Source organism: Phyllostomus hastatus, unplaced genomic scaffold (assembly GCF_019186645.2).
Source record: "Phyllostomus hastatus isolate PE091 unplaced genomic scaffold, TTU_PhHast_1.1 phas_contig_37, whole genome shotgun sequence".
Taxonomy (NCBI): domain Eukaryota; kingdom Metazoa; phylum Chordata; class Mammalia; order Chiroptera; family Phyllostomidae; genus Phyllostomus; species Phyllostomus hastatus.
In genome coordinates this window covers 8701869-8716677 of record NW_025333867.1, presented here as the reverse complement: position 1 = coordinate 8716677, position 14809 = coordinate 8701869, and the positions used below count along the sequence as shown (strand labels likewise).

The window sequence follows — 14809 nt, the reverse complement described above, 5'->3', positions numbered from 1 at the left end:
TGAAAATCCCCACAAGGATAAGCCTGTGAGTATGCACTGCAACATTTTTGTCTCCCTGCTCTTGCTCAGTGTCAAGGCAACACAAACTTCCCCACAGTCTCACGAGGGCAGTTTCAAGGCTCAGATTTATTTCTGAGTCACCCTTACCATCAGGGTGCTGCCCTTTGCGATGGCAGCTTAATGGAGAAAGATCTATTAGACTCCTCACCTTGGGAAAACACTGTTATCCTCATCTCATGAGGCTGGCCAATCCAAGCCAACTTCTCCCAATCCAACTTTTCCCAATTGGCAGAATTGGCAAAAGTCCTCAGGGCAAAAGGAACTTTTGTGCCCAGGTCCCTTTTGCCTCTTTGGATAGGGATTGCCCTTGAATTTTTTTCTGATGATTTCTTACTATTTTATTAGGTCTTTGATATGTTTAAGAAGATTTTTAAAATATTTTAGATGTTTTTAGCAGGGATATTGATCTGAATTTCCCAGCTTCCATTATTAGAAATAGAAGCCCCTGGCAATAAGTTGTTTAACTGGAATGAAATTTGCTTACAGTGTAATGCACAGCTTTTTTTTTTTTTTAGTTTTTAAGCATTTTAAATTTTATTGACCTTCGGATTCTTAAAAAAGTTAAACTTAAGGTCACACCTCTAAGTTTGATGTACTATATACAGATTGTGCAGAATAAGACTATGAAGAGATACAAATTAGTCCATGCCCAAAAAGATATACTGAAGAATCTTCATAAATACATATAAAATTCTTGTGAAGATAGGACTGTCCAGGTTTTCTGAGACACTTTCAAAGTGATCCAAGGCACAAAATGTACACCATTGTGAATACACACACATCCCAGGTTTTGTGCCCCTAATACAGCCCATCAAAGATTTGGCTTCATGGCTTATAAAACAAAATGTACTGAAATGATATTCTGCTTCTTAGCTCTAAAACCACAGGACCTATAAACATGTAGATAATTACTCCAAAATATGGAGATACAAATACAAGCACTTTATTTTAAAAAGCAAACACAAAAAGGTGTAAATTCAAAAGTGTTTAAATGCTTCCATTTTGGATAATTCAATTACCAACCTATACAGTTTGTTCCCAGAAGCTAATACATCACTAGTCTCTACTAAGGAAAATGAATTCTAAAAATTAACATGGTTTTCAGTAATTCAAATTTCACCAGATAAAAACCTAGAGACCAATAATATACAATAGCTTCAAAAGAAAAGCTAGACTTTTTGATGTAATCAACATTACCGGTTTGTCTGGGTCTGTTTATATACACAAGGAAAATACACTCACTCTACAGTTTCCTATAAAACAGCAAATAAGGAATAGATGTGGGAGATGTAGAAGGGGGAAGAGAATTCAAGAAGTCCTTCTCTTCAGTAACTTTTACTTCAGAATCATCAAAAAGCAACCACTTCCCCTCATACTCCTTTAAGCTTTGCACTACATATGAAATTTTGTTCTCAAATCCACTAATGTTAATGCCTGTTTGGTCACTGGATTCCTTGTTTCTATCAGATTCTTGGGTCCCATTAGCAATGTCAGTCTCTGAATTTCTGTTTTCAGCAAATGCTGTACTGGTACCTTTATCAGGATTAGATACTTTGTTGTATAGCTCATAATCAGCTTTGCTCTTTTGTCCTCCAAGAAGTCCAATAGCTTCTACATTTTTTTTGTTCAAAACTTTACTTGGCTGTGTATTTCCACCAACTCTAACTGACACTTCTTCATCATCATAATTTTCAGCCACACCCCTAGCTTCCTCCTCATTCAGTGGTTCTGGCTTACCCATTTCACACATTTGGCCAACCACAAAATTTTCCTTATCTAGTTCTAGACTGCTAAGGTCTGTGACTTTAACAGAAGCAGTGTAGTGCCCGCTGCTGATTGTAATGCCACTGATAATGCACAGCTCTTAAACATACTATCTGATTGGCTTTGAGAACTGTGTATATCCAACTAACCAACATCCCAATCAGAATATAGAACATTTCCACTGTCTCCATTGAGACAACTGTAACCAACAACAACAACAAAAATGTGGAAAAAATAAACAAACTGAAAAAAATACATAGAACATTTCCATTATGTCCCCTTTTAGTCAATTTCCCAGTCTCAGAGATGACTATGCTTTTGATGTCTATCACTACGATTTCCTTAGTCTTGACTACTTTTTAATGTTTTATCAATGGAATCATAGCCTGACTTTTTGTGTCTGGCCTCTTTCACTCAACATAATATTTATGAGAGTCATGTATGTTGTTGAAGAGATCAGAAGTCTATCCACTTATACTGCAGTGTAGTATTTCACTGAATGAACAGACCACAATTTGTTTATTCCTTCACCTACTGATTCACATTGTTTTCAGGTTGTTGAGGGGGGCTATTGTAGGTAAAGCTTCTATAAATATTCTTCTACAAGTCTTCTTGTAAATGGATGTTTCATTTCTTTTGGGTAAACACCTAGGAGTGCAATTGGTAGGTCATAAGGTAAGTGTGTGTTTAATTTTACAAGAAACCAAAAAGTTTTCAAAGTGTCTGTACCATTTTTGAACTTCCACCAGCAATGTATGAGAGTTGCAGCTGTTCTTGATGCTTGCCAACATTTGGTGTTGTCAGTCATTTCAATTTTACTTAAGTAAACTGAACCCATTTTAAGTGTGTGGCTTGGTGAGTTTTGATAAATGTACATCTATGTAGCCATTTCTTTAATCAATATATACCACATTTCTATCACTACACAAAAAGATCCCTCATACCCTGGCACCCACCACAAATAATTTCTGTCCCTCCACTGCAGATAGCCACTGATATTATTTCTACTACTATAGATTAATTTTTCCTGGTTTAGAACTTTATAATTAAAATCATTCAATATATACTCTTTTGTGTCTGGCTTCTTTTATTTCACATATTTCTGAGATTTGTCTATCTTGATGTGCATATTACTAATTTATTTTTACTGAGTAGAATGTCATTATATAAATAAACCAAAATTTGTTTTTCCATTCATCTCTTGATGGGTATTTGATGTGTTTCCAGTTCAGGACTATTGTGAATAAAGCTGCTACCATTTATGTACAAGTCGTTGTGTGAACATGTTGTGGACATGTTTGTATTTCTCATGGGTAAATTTTCTAGGAGCAGAATTGCTGGGTCTTATGGTAAGGGTATGTTTCACTTTTAAAGAAAACTGCCAAATGATTTTCCAAAATGGTTGTACCATTTTATACTCTCAAGAGCAATGCATGGGAGTTCCAGTCATTCCTTGTCTTCACCAGCATTTAATATTGTCAGTCATTATTTTCAGTCATTCCAGTGGGATCGAGAGTATCTCATTGTGGTTTTAATTTGCATTTCCCTGTGCACTTTTTGTGTTTTTTGGCTATATTTTCTTTTGTGAAGTACTCTTTTATACCTTTTGTCTATTTAAAAACTGGGATGTTTTATCTTACTAAGTTGTAATAATTATTTATGTATTCTTGATACAAGTCCAGTGTAAATGTATTACAAATATTCTCTTAGTCTATGGCTTTTCTTTTTCATTTTTATAAACATATCTTTTGAAGAACAGATGAAGCCTAGTTTTTATATTTGTATGTATCATTATTTCTATATATAATGATATACACATAGAAATAAATAAATTTCTGTATATAATGATGTATAATATAGAAATAAATGTTTTCTAGATCCCAGAGCAGCACCATTTATGCCCAGAATGCCCAGGTTCTCATGAATGATTTGTTCATCTTCTAGTCTTCAGCCCTCACACCACAGGATTGCAAATTCAGGTCAATGGACAAGAAGGAAACAGATTTCATTGTATACCCTACATATTCTCTTCTTTCTTTAATTAAATATCCATCTCTTGCAAAAGCAACCAGTCATTCTTCCCAGTGGCAATTCTTTATTGTTCTTAGGTGACCACCTTATTAACCTCCCCTCAAAATATATATCTTTTTTTCTTTATGGAATGGTTCTCTAAATATCTCCATGTCAACAGAAAGTCTTCATCTAATCCTCCTGTAATTAAAGCCCCATCCAGGTGTTTTTTGTGTGAGAGAAAGATGCTCCAAATGTGAACATTAGGGGAAAAGAGTTAAACCCACAGTTTAAGCTTGCCTGGTGGTTTTTACTCATTGATTTCATTCAAGCACATTCCCATTACCCACTACATGTCAGCATGAGGCCTGACATGAGGGTACAAAGTGAAAAACTCTGTCCTCTAATGGAAGTTGGAGGCAGGAGTGAAAATAGACATGTAAGGTAATTATAATGCTATGAGGTACCTGTTATAAGGGATAGACAAGGTGTCAAATAAGCATATGGCAAAGGTCACCAAACTAGCCTGGAGGGTCAGGGAAAGTTAAGAGGACTTACATTAACTGAAGAGTAAATAGTAATCCGGACATAGCAAAAGGCTAAAAAAGTATTCCAGTACAAGGAAAATGTGCAGTTGTGAGAATAATATGACAAATATCTTCAGCATTTTTATCATTAAATATAATAATGCTAGTTTGAGGTAAAAAAATAATAATCACAGTATGTTAAGTAGGTATCTTTATTTTATTGATTTTTTTCAAATTAGGGATTGAGTAGAACTTTGTCTGTCACTTCACATTTCACTTTATAAGATAAAGTTGCTTCTCCAATAACTTCATAATATGTAGTATTGGCCAATGTAATTCAAAAATAAAATAAAATAATAGATAAATGTATCAAAGAGGAAAAGACACAAGCAGTTTTCTGACACACATTCTCCCACACCAACTCAGTGGTCTGCAGCTCAATTCATTTCTAATAGTAACTAACTGAAGTTAGTATTGGACTCCATAGATTCAGGGCAAAGTCCTCCCCAAGACTGCCCTCACATGAGACACCAGCCTCAAGTTTCTCTCAACCAGCTGCACTCTTGACCAACCAGCTACAAATCTGAGGGGTCCCACAACACTCTAAAACTTGATGATTTACTAGAACTAATCACAGAAATCATCTAAAACTCTTTAGCTGTGATTATAGTTTGTAAATAATGGATATACATAAAGTGAGGTCTGGGAGGGTCCCTGACAGAACTGCCAAACCCTCTCCCTGGAGACAAAGCTTATTACCTTCCCTTCCCATGTGTTTTCATCAACCAAGAAGCTCCACTGAGCTTAATGTTTTTATTGAGGTTTTACTATGTAGGCATGATTGATTGAATCACTGGTCATTTCATTGAACTTGATCTCCAATGCCACTCTTCCACTCCCCAGAGATAGCTGGCCTGATGTTCTAACCCTCTAATTATGTAGTTGGTCTTCCTGGTGATCAGACCCATTCTGAAGCTATCTAGGGACTCACTAGGAGTGACCTCATTGGCATAATAAAGACTCATCTATTACTCAGGAAATCCCAAAGGTTTTTTAACTCTGTGCCAGGGAAAAGTTCAGATATGTTATTTTTATACTATAGGAACCAATTGAAAATCACCTAAAACTAATAAAAATGTTCCCCAAAAGGAAACATTTAAAAAATAATAAAAATCAATATATTTCGTTTAAACCAATAAGACCAGTAAAAAAATAAAATTAAAAGGTCTTATTACAATAGCAAGGAAATGTATACAACTTATTAGAATAAACTTCATAAGAAATGTGCAACAGATTCTAGAGGGTACAGGGGAAAGTCAGGAAAAGAAAGGAGCAGGAGATTGGGTTAGGGAAGAGGAATCACAAAGCAGGAAGATCAGATGATTATAGGGCTTTTAGGATGGTGACTAAACATGTCAGGGATGTGCATTATGGTGGGTTAACTGGACTCAAACTGTCCACCATATCCCAGCATACGTTGGGTATGAATAAAGGTGCAAGATGATGCCTGGAAGTTCAATAATACTAGGAGGTTTATTATATACCTGTTGGCTAAAAAATGGTATTAGATCCACGGAATAAGACTGGACCACATGGGTCAGCAACCTTGATATTTATGTTCTGCCTAAGAAAGAATTCTGGGCCAAACTATAAAAGAAAACTTGTTTAGAAAGCCACAGAGGTAGAAGTAAGCCACAGAAGAAATGGACTCAGGACACAAGTTACGGAGGCAAAAGACGGGGCCTTGGAGCTTAGGAGAAAGAGACAGATAAGGAAAACACACCTGGGGAAATAGGGTGGGGAAAGACATGGGTAGAGAGCCACACTATGTCCTCTGTCTTGAGGGTATTTATCTGGAGGTCTCAGGGGAGGATCCCAATAGAATATTCAACAACTTTTCAGGTGTATCCTTTCAGGGTCATGGTCTCTACTGATTGGTTGCAGCTGGTCCTGCTGTGAGCCATGGCATCAATTGACTGCTTTGCTGCTTTTCTGGGCTTGAAGCTAAAACATAACTGAAGCCTAGGTATATTGTATGCAAGTCAGTACCTCATTACCCTGGGGGTTTAATGCTTCAGGGCTATTTTCTGGCCCCATTGTTAATTCCCCCTCCAAGAGAGTCTAACCCACATGACTAGCAACATGACAGGGAAGAAATGGTCAGGGGATGGTCCAAACACATGGCCAGCAATATGAAAGGTCAGAGGGGCTAAATCACATGACCAAAGATATGCTAGGGAAGCAAAGGTCACCCTGGGAATGAGGTCCCAAAGCAGTTTTTTCTGTTGCTAGGTACCTAGGACTTTCCGACCTGGTAACTTTCTGTACCTGGCTCCTCGTTTACTTTGCTCATGTCTATCTAACTGCCTACCACCTACCTGCACTTAAACATTGAAGCCAGGCTGAGACTTTTCTTCTGGCCACAAAACAGAGAGCTTATTTGAGTCACCCACTTAATATATCATCCCTATTCTGCATCTGGGGAAAGAGAACAAAGATGCTTACACCACTCAAAGCAAACTCGCAAGGCCAGTTGAAAACAATTAAATGGGGTATGAGAGAAAATTTTAGCTCAGGTTTTATTGCTTCACATTGATCTCATTTTCTGTGGCTTAGTAATAGAGCTTGAATTTATTTGTATTTATGCTAATTTTAAAAGAAAGTTTAAATCTGGTTAGAAAAGCTGGTATAGTTTGTTCATTTTATTTTTCTACCATTACCATCTAGTAGAGGAAACTTGGAACTATAGGTAACATGTGCTAGAATTCAGAAATAAAATAATAATAGAGAGCCTACTGTATGCCAGGCACTACACTAAAAACTTTTACATTTATAAGATCATTTAATTCTCACAATTGCTCCTCTTTTAGATTGTGAAACTGAGTCTGAGAAGTTAAGGACCTTACCCTAGGTCATACTGTGGTCAACTCAAACCCAGATTTTTGAAGTTCAAGTGCCATAGTATATATACATACCTCTTAGTATATCCAAAGTGCTCAGTTTTGTCCCCATGGGAATAAGACATATATACATATATGGTAAATTTTGTCTTTTAAAAATATTTTTCCTTTTGTTATAAATATGTATGAGCAAAACACATGTATAAAACAGGATTATACTGTATAATTAATTTTGTATCTTTTAATACATAATGAATATTTTCCCATTCCAATATATACTTTTGAAAATACATATTAGGTAACAGTAAAGACAGATATAGAATTACATTTACATGTAAATACACAGTATAATCTTGAAATACATGTAAAAATACTGGAAGAAATTGCTAAAATATTAACAATGATGGTCTCTGAAAGGAGTTTCCATAGTAAGCATGTATCACTTCTAAAAAATAAAAAAATAAACCTTACATTTATTAAAAGACATTCAACAAATTTTACAACTGTTGTCTCACTTATTGTCACTATTTTGAAGTATTTTGCTCATACTAAGGAGTGACCATATGCCAATATACAGGCTCAAGCAGAAGGCTTGCTTGAGTGTGGTTGATAAGGTAATAATATGAGTGTATTAATTTATAGATTTAATTTGAACATTTCACCTAAAATGTCATATGGTGTGTTTGAGTGTGCTATTGTCATGTTTCAGAATTACATGCTTATGATTTTGTAATAAAAAGGGGCATTATTTGTGCTAGACCCTGCATTTCTATTAATGTTTAAAATAATATATATAACATTTCCATATTTAGTAACACTTTCCTTCAAAATCTGTTTTGAGTGCAGCCCTAGAACCTGAAGGGTAGCGGAATATGCCACACCAAAATATACCACTTTGGCATAAGGATTATTTTGAGATGAAGCCAATTGAGAAGCAGCAAATACAAGAAAAGTTATCTACCCTCTCCCAATTTGCTTAAAAGCAGGACATGAACTTTAAAGGTGCCCACCTACACTCCCCTCTCTACCAGAAAAAACAGAGACAACTCCAAACCATTATTAACCCAGAGGAATTTACACAAAAATCTTTGCTAACTAGCCCCTATCTTTCCTTAGTTCCCGCATATACAGGGTCCAACAGAAGTAACGCCCGCTTGAGTGTGGTGGATAGGGTAAAATAATATCAGTGTAACAATTTATAGTTTAAATTTGAACACTTCACCTAAAATGGCATATGGTGTGCTTGAGTGTGATATTATGTTACAGAATTGCACACTTATGATTTTGTAATAAAAGGTTTTGTAATAAAAGAGGGGCGTTATTTGTGCCAGACCCTGTATATACTTTCCTATAATTTGTCACCCTAGAATATCAAAGTCCTTTTCCTTTGTCCCATTATTTCTCTAAGCATGTGTTATTCTTTTTGTCAAAAGCCCAGGTTCATCACTAAGTAGTCCCACATGTATGATCACTGCACCCACCAACAAATTTGTTTTCTCTTTTTAAATCTACTTTTCTCAATTTAACAAAATATTAACAGGGCCCCAGCTGATACACCTAAAATGGGTACAGGAAAAAGATTTTTCCCCTTTCCTACAAACAAAACTCTTCCCAAAGTACTTGCTTTGGATATTCCTGTGATGGTTGCTCTGGGGAATAAACACAAAGCTCTACAAGTTCATAATTCCCTATTTTTGCACAATTTCGAATTATACGTTGGCCAAAGAATAATGATTCTCTACTCAACTCATTGTTGCTTTTCTGTTCATTTTATTTTGGGGCCTAATATGTCTAGCTAGAAAAAATCATCCAAAGTAAGGAATTCACTCTTCTTAATATTTGCCAGGAGTTTGGGACTGGGACCCTGAGAAAGAAGATACCAAAAAGTGCTCCTGGTGGCTTAACTAGGCTCAAATTTCAAAAACAGCTTAGCCATTTATACGCTGGGGTATCTTTTTTTAAATATAGTTTATTGATTATGCTATTACAGTTGTCCCATTTCCCCTTCACTCCCCTCCACACTGCACACCCTCTCCCACCCACATCCCCCCCTTTAGTTCATGTCTATGTGTCATACTTATAAATTCTTAGCTTCTACATTTCCCATACTATTCTTACCCTCCCCCTGTCTATTTTCTACCTACCATCTATGCTCCTTATTCTCTGTAACTTTTCCCCCTCTCTCCTCCTCCCACTCCCCTGTTGATAACCCCCATGTGATCTCCATTTCTGTGGTTCTTTTCCTGTTCTAGTTGTTTGCTTAGTTTGTTTTTGTTTTCATTTTAGGTGTGGTTGTTAATAATTCTGAGTTTGCTGTCATTTTACCATACATGTTTTTTATCTTTTTTTCTTAGATAAGTCCCTTTAACATTTCATATAATAAGGGCTTAGTGATGATGAACTTCTTCAACATGACCTTATCTGAGAAGCATTTTATATGACCATCCATTCTAAATGAAAGCTTTGCTGGATAGAGCAATCTTCAATGTAGGTCCTTGACTTTCATGACTTGGAATACTTCTAGTCCCTTCTTGCCTGTAAAATTTCTTTTGAAAAATCAGCTGATAGTCTTATGGACATTTCTTTGCAGGTAACTGTCTCTTTATCTCTTGCTGCTTCTAGAATTCTCTCCTTCATTTTAATCTTGGGTAATGTAATTATGATGTGCCTTGGTGTGTTCCTCCTTGGGTCCAACTTGGTTGGGACTCTCTGGGCTTCCTGAACTTCCCAGAAGTCTATTTTCTTTCCCAGATCTGGAAGTTCTCCTTTATTATTTGTTCAAATAACTTTTCCACTGTTGTTCTTCGTCTTCCCCTTCTGGTACCCCTATAATTCGGATGTTGGCACCTTTAAAGATGTCCTGGAGGTTCCTAAGGCTCTCCTCATTTTTTTAAAATTATTTCTTCATTCTTTTCTGGTTGGATATTTCTTTCTTCCTTCTGGTCCACTCCATTGATTTGAGTCCCAGTTTCCTTCCCATCAGTATTGGTTCCCTGTACATTTTCCTTTATTTCACTTAGCATAGCCTTCATTTTTTCATCCAACTTGCAAACAAATTCAACCAATTCAGGATGCTGTAAGCATCCTCCTGATCACCAGTGCTTTGAACTGTGCATCTGATAGGTTGGCTATCTCTTTGTTGCTTAGTTGTATTTTTTTCTGGAGCTTTGATCTGTTCTTTCATTTGGGCCATTTTTTTTTTGTCTTGTTGCGCCTGTTATGTAGTGAGGGGTGGAGCCTTAGGCATTCACAGGGTGGGGGGCAGCCCAGTCTCTGGGTTGTGATGCAGTATGTGGGGGAGGGGTCCAAGAGGGAACAATGGCACTTGCTCTGCTCTCTGCCAGATTTCAGTCACTTCCCCCACTTCCCACAAGGAAACTGGGCCCTTCTGGTGCTGATTTCCATGTGGGTGAGCTTGTGTACATTCTAGGACCTTGTGGGTCTCTCCAACAAACTCTCCTGTGAGGCTGGGAATCTATCCTGGCACCTCAACCCCTACAGGTGTTTTCAATTGGTGTTTTGAGGCTTTATTTTCCCCGAGCTGGAACCCTGGGTTGTGTGGTCTCTCTTGCTCCCCAGTTTCGCCCGGTTTATCTGTGCGTGAATGTGGGCCTCGCCCCTCCACAATCTGCCACCTTGCACACCCAGGTCCACCAGCCACTGCTTTGCTGTGAGCCCTCTCTGCCCAGCCGCTGAACTCCGCCCCTCCTACCAGTCTGCATGAACATTTCTTCTTTAACTCCTTAGTTGTCGGACTTCCATACACTTCAATTTTCTGTCAGTACTGTTTGTTTTTTTGTTTCTAAATTTTTGTTGTCCTTATTTTGGTTGTGCAAGGAGGCACAGTGTGTCTACCTATGCCTCTATCTTGGCCGGAAGTCTATACACAGGGGTATCTTATGCAAACTGCACTTCAGGGAGAAGCCTGCACTGCACTACCTGTCTCTGCACTGAACTGCAACCTGTACTGTGTTTAGGCCATCTGAGCCAGCCCTTATAAAGGAGTTCCTGGAATCCTATTTCAACCAATAGGAGTGAGTCTGCCTCCCCACCCAATTAGCATCTTCACCAATTAATCAGAGTAGCTTCATTCTAACCAATCAGGATAGTGCCTTTTGGGGCATTCAAACTGACAGGACTTGAATTCCTCATTTGCATGAGGACGGGCCAATCAAGGGACCAAAGAAGGGACTTCTCTGCCTCAGAGTACACTGTACCTGTCTAAGGAGGGTTGTGTTTCTCCTAGCTCAAGCTGAGACACAGGCTGGAAAGTAAAAGGATCTTGCCAGGGGACTTCCTAGAGGTGTGCTGTTATTGCTGGCACTTGAGCTATTTGCACTGAATAAAATTTCCTTCTTCACCCCACCCCAAAAGTGTTAAATTGCCATCAATGACCTTCAGTTGACAGGACACATGCTTGACACCCAATATGAACAAACAAAAAAATGCTTCCTTTACACTTCCTTTTTAATAATATCCTTAACCTAATTTTAGTTTTTTTTTTTCATCTTTTATTTATTTATTTATTTTTAGAGAGATGGAAAGGGAAGGAGAAAGAGAGGGAGAGAAACATCAATGTGTGGTTGCCTCTCGCACACCCCAACTGGGGACCTGGCCCACAACCCAGGCATATGCCCTGCCTGGGAATCAAACTTGAGACCCTTTGGTACATAGGTTGACACTCAATCCACTGAGCCACACTAGCTAGGGCTACTTCTAGTTCTATATGACTCATTTTTCTTTTTGTAAAATCATCTTTTATGAAGGGAGTAATATAGTCATTAAGTGTTTACTTAAGGATACATTTCAAGATGTTCTTGTGGAAATAAAAATCCAATTTCTGTGGACTTCCAGCCAAAATGGAGGCGCAGGTAGATATACTTTGCCTCCGGACACAACCAAAAGGACAACAAACTTAAACACAAAACATAACCCAAACTGCCAGAAAATTGAACTGTATGGAAGTCTGACAACCAAAGAGTTAAAGAAGAAACATTCATCCAGACTGGTAGGAAGGGTGGAGATGGGTAGCCAGGGCTAAGAGGACTCAAGGCAAGGCAGCAGCTGGAGGACCAGGTGACCCCACATTTGCATGCAGATAAACTGGGAGAAACAACGGGGGCAGCAAGATAGACCGCAAAACCCAGAGTTTCAGCGTGGGAACACTAAAGACAAAAAACCCCTGGTGGTAAAAACCTGGGCATTGCTGTGGTGGGGGAAACTCCCAGTCTCATACAAGAGTCCATTAGAAAGGCCCACAGGGTCCTAAAACGTACATAAACCCACCCACCTGCGAATCAGCACCTGAAAGGGCACAATTCGCTTGCCAAAAGCCAGGGAAGTGATGGAAAATTGTTCCCTTTCTGATCCCCTCCCCCACATACAGCACTACAACACAATGACTTGGGTTGCCCTGCCCTGATGAATACCTAAGGCTCTGCCCCTTACTACATAAAAGGCAAGCCAAGACAAAAAATATGGCCCAAATGAAAGAATAGATCAAAGCTCCAGAAATAGAACAAAGTGATGAAGAGATAGCCAACCTATCAGATGCACAGTTCAAAACACTGGTAATCAGGATGCTCACAGAATTAGTTGAGTATGGTCACAAAATAGAGGAAAAAGTGAAGGGTATGAAAAGTGAAATAAAGGAAAATGTACAGGGAACGAACAGTGATGGGAAGGAAACCAGAACTCAAATCAATAATTTGGAGTAAAAAGAAGAAATAAACATTCAACCACAACAGAATGAAGAAACAAGAATTCAGAAAAATGAGGAGAGCCTTATGAACCTCCAGGGCATCTTTAAAAATTTCAACATCTGAATCATAGGGGTACCAGAAGAAGAAGAGCAAAAGCAAGAAATTGAAAACATATTTGAAAAAATAATGAAAGAGAACTTCTCCAATCTGGTAAAGGAAACAGACTTCTAGGAAGTCCAGGAAGCTCAGAGAATCCCAAAGAAGTTAGACCCAAGGAAGAACACACCAAGGAACATCATAATTACACTACCCAAGATTAAAGATAAGGAGAGAATTTTAAAAGCAACAAGACAAGACAAAAGGAGACAGTTACCTACAAAGTAGTTCCCACAATACTATCAGCTGATTTCTCAAAAGAAATTTTACAGGCAAGAAGGGGCTGGAAAGAAGTATTCCAAGTCATGAAAGGCAAGGTCCTACATCCAAGATTACTGTATCCAGCAAAGCTATAAGCTAGAATGGGAGGGCAGATAAAGTGCTTTCCAAATAAGGCCAAGTTAAAGCAGTTCATCATCACCAAGCCCTTATTATATGAAATGTTAAAGGGACTTATCTAAGAAAAAGATGATAAAATATGAACAGTAAAATGACAACAAACTCACAGCTATCAACAAGTGAATCTAAAACCAAAACAAACTAAGCATACAACCAGAACGGGAATACAATCACAGAAATGGAGATCACATGGTTATCTCCATGGAGGCTTATCACCAGGGAGGAGGAAGGGGGAGAACTGGGGAAAAGCTACAACAAATAAGAAGCATAAATGGTAGGCACAAAATAGACAGGGGGAGGTTAAGGATAGTATAGGAAATGGAGGAACCAAAAAACTTATCCGTAGGACCCATGGACATGAACTAAGGTGGGGGAATGCTGGAGGGAGGTGGGGTGCTGGGAGGAGGGGAATTAAGGGGAGAAAATATGGGACAACTGTAATAGCATAATCAATGAAAAATATTCTAAAAAAATAAAAAAACAATTGTCAACTTTTAGAAAAAAGTTCATTCTTTTCTAAAATTATTTCCCCTTTTGTCCTCTGTCAACTTATTTTCTCCTCTAAATACCAAAACTGCACGTTTGTGACAAATTTTTGAAGGAGAGATTTAACGAAAATCAGATAAAGTCATAGAAGACAATAATCCTATCATTCAAATGTGTGGAATACAGTACATTTTCTTAATTTATGTTGGGCGTTTTCTGTCACTGTCTATAATGTATGGTAATTTTAAATGGTTGCCTGATATCTTATTGCTATGGGGATAACTATACCCTAACTTAACTAACCATTTAGAATTAAATATATTTCTAATTTTTAACTATTAAAGAGTAGAAGGGACATGTACCTAGATATACTCCTTCGGTAAAACGGTCCTTGACTAAAAGGCCAAAATCTAAAAGGGCGTCCAGCGACGAGACGTTCTTATTTGCATTTCTCAGTATTTGCTCAGGTTAACATTTTGCTCACATGTGTATTTTAAATTTTATCCTTTGTTGAAACTCTTTTTCCTACTAGAGCATTTTAAGAGTCACCCCAATCCCACCCTCTATCCCTTTAAGGAGGAAGTGCCCACCTTGGGCCTCTTTCCGGCCCCTCCACTCTCCTCACACTGCCCCTTACACAGGAGCGTGGAAAGCAGCTTTCCCGAGAGCAATCTAGGGTGCCTTCAGAGACACTGCCCACTAGTCCCAGCCTGGAAGGACGCGTAAGGGAACCGTTTTCACTATCTCGCGAGCCTGCGCACACGCAACCCGCCGGCCTCATCGACCCTTCTTAAAGGTGGTTCGC

At 38.1% G+C, this 14809-nt stretch overlaps 1 protein-coding gene across 1 annotated transcript in view; it reads right to left on the bottom strand.

The window, feature by feature from the left end:
• Positions 1–14809, bottom strand: part of MYLK4 (myosin light chain kinase family member 4) — a 141166-nt gene that overhangs the window by 121641 nt on the left and 4716 nt on the right. The gene's annotated exons all lie outside the window — the stretch shown is intronic.